The sequence below is a fragment of the Octopus bimaculoides genome, chromosome 8, assembly GCF_001194135.2.
Source record: "Octopus bimaculoides isolate UCB-OBI-ISO-001 chromosome 8, ASM119413v2, whole genome shotgun sequence".
In the NCBI taxonomy this organism is placed as follows: domain Eukaryota; kingdom Metazoa; phylum Mollusca; class Cephalopoda; order Octopoda; family Octopodidae; genus Octopus; species Octopus bimaculoides.
Genome location: NC_068988.1, coordinates 42,257,687 through 42,260,624, shown reverse-complemented (window position 1 = coordinate 42,260,624; position 2,938 = coordinate 42,257,687).

Genomic DNA, 2,938 nt, shown 5'->3' with positions numbered 1-2,938 from the left:
GAGCTCATATCACCGAAGGAAGTTATCCAACCAATGAGATGATGCTTTGAATATCTATGGGGGTATATCCAACTAAACCCTGGTGGACACCTACTTGTATGTTAAATTATTTACTGTATAGTAGTATTATAGTTATATATGGTGTAGTAGTATTATAGTTAGCTGTTACAAGAGTAAAGGTGGTGCCTTAGATAGAAACAACTACAGAGGTATCAAATTGCTGGACCAAGTCATGAAAGTTACAGAGAGAGTTATAGCTCAATTGATTAGGAATAGAATTAAACTAGATGAGATGCAATTTGGATTTGCACCAGGGAAGAATACCACAGATGCCATGTTCTTAGTGAGACAATGGTTGGAAAAGTATTTGGCAAAAAAGTAAGCCATTGTACTTGGCTTTAGTCGACCTGGAGAAAACTTTTGACAGAGTCCCTTGCTCTGTTATCTGATGGTCTCTAAGGAAGTTAGTAGATGAGTGGCTTGTTAGGGCTGTACAAGCCATGTACAGTAGTGCTGTCAGTAGGGTGAGAATTAGTCACAAATACAGTAATTAATTTAACATACAAGTAGGGGTCCACCAGGCTTTAGTTCTCAGTCCACTATTATTGGGTTGTCTGGAAAGTTTGTGCCGATTTATAGTAGCTTACCTTTCGACTTATTTTAGAACATGGTTGAGTCCATAAAATAGGATTTGACTACACCTCCATTTAGAGCACAGTTTAAGCTATCTTTTCGTGGAAGAAGTTTTATGTTCCTATAACCTGTGTTAATTCTATAACCCTTTAAAATGGAAGATAAGAAAGTTCATTTTTGGCACTTGATGCTTTTCTTTTTCCATAAAAGGAAATATGCCTCACAAGCAACCAAAGAAATATGTGCAGTTTACGGTGATGTTTCTTTATCTGAAAGAACTGTACAGAAGTGGTTCACAAGGTTCCGAGCTGGAGATTGTAGCTTTATTGATAAAGAGCAATCAGGCAGACAATCCACTACGATGATGACCAAATCAAGTCATTAATTGAGAATAACCCACATTGCACAACCCGAGAATTGGCAGAAAGCCTCAACCTATCAAGATCCGTCATTCATGAGCACCTGGTAAAGCTTGGGTACACAAATCGATACGATGTTTGGGAACCACATGAGTTGAGTGAGAAGAACCTTTTGGATCACATTTCCATCTGTGATTCGCTTTATAAATGGAATGAAAACACACCTTTTTTAAAGCAAATTGTGACAGGTGATGAGAATGGATTATCTACCGAAATGCTCAGAGAAAGCGATCCTGGAGTAAGCAACATGAGCCACCCTTAGCCACCCCAGAAGCGGGTCTTCACCCTAAAAAGTCTTGCTTTGTGTCTGGTGGGATTGGAAAGGAATTCTGTACTATGAGCTTCTCCCAAGTAACCAGACAATTAATTCTGAGAAATACTGCACACAGCTGGACGAGTTTAAACCAGCAACTCAAGAGAAACGTCTAGAATTGGCCAACAACAAGGGTATTGTTTTCCAACATGATAATGCAAGACCACACGTTTCTTTGGGAACCAGACAAAAATTGCTGCAGCTCGATTGGGATGTGTTACCCCACTCTCCATATTCCCCAGATATTGCTCCTTCGGATTTCCACTTATTCAGGTCTCTGCAGAATAGTCTTAATGGTAAAAATTTCAATTCCTTGGATGACGTAAAAAGATACCTTGATGAATTCTTTGTCATGAAACCACCTCAATTCTGGGAAGAGGGTATTTTCAAGTTAAAGGAAAGATGGAGACACATTGTGCAACAAAATGGTTCATATTTGGTTGATTAAAAATTTAATGGCAAGTATTTATTGACCGTTTTCTTTTCTTTAAAAATTGGCACGAACTTTCGGGACAACCCAATATTTATCAGTCCTCCAGGTCATAACAGAGAAATTCAAAACAGGCTGCCAGTGGGAACTACTTTATATTGATGACTTTGCTCTTATTGCAGAATCTGCAGAATTCAAGAAAAAAATCCAGGTATGGAAGCAAAACCTGGAATCAAAGGGCCTTAATTTAACCTAGTGAAAACCAAAGATATTGTTAGAAGAAAACAGATAAGACTCTCTCACCATCAGGGAAATGGCCGTGCTCAATATGTAGTAAAGGAGTGGGTAATAATTCCATTTGGTGCACCTAGTTTAAGCTATGGACACATAAGAGGCACAGTGGAATCACAAATAGATTAATGGATAAAGCCATCTTCATATGTAGCAGATGTACACTCAGGACACACAGCAGGTATTAAACTCTCTCTAAATGCCCAGGAGGTTTGCTTGAGGTTGTGGATAGTTTCTGTTACCTAGGTAACCAAATTAGCAATGATGGAGGATGATCTGAAAGTATTGTTTCTAGAATAAGAATAGGATGAAGGAAGTTCAATGAGGTTTCACCTCTGCTGGCAACAAAAGAACTCTCTCCCAGAGGGAAAAGTGGATTGTATGATGCTTGTGAATGAACAGCTATACTCCATGGTTAGTGAAACCTGGTCCCAGAATGCTGAAGACATGTAGACGAGAAAGGAATGAAAGGAGCATGCTTGGTCGGATGTGCAACGTCAGTGTGCATATACAACAAAGTGCAAATGTGTTGAGAGAAAAGTTAGACATAAATTGAAGTATTGGGGTTGATACAACTGACTAAACATTCACCCCCCCCCCTGTAATTGCTGGTCTTGTGCCCACATTTGAAACAGTATGACTGGCTGTATACTTGAGAATAGTGCCTCAGTATGATCATGGTGCAATGACTAAAGACCTGGATATATATATATATAGATTAGTAGTTAGCGACTTTGGGATCAAGGCAAAATGGGTGCCCAGAATTAGACAGGCTTGGAGAAGAAGGGTGTGGAAGCTTAAAGACCCTGCAAACGGACAGAGACTTAGAGACAAGTTACTTGAAGCATTTAA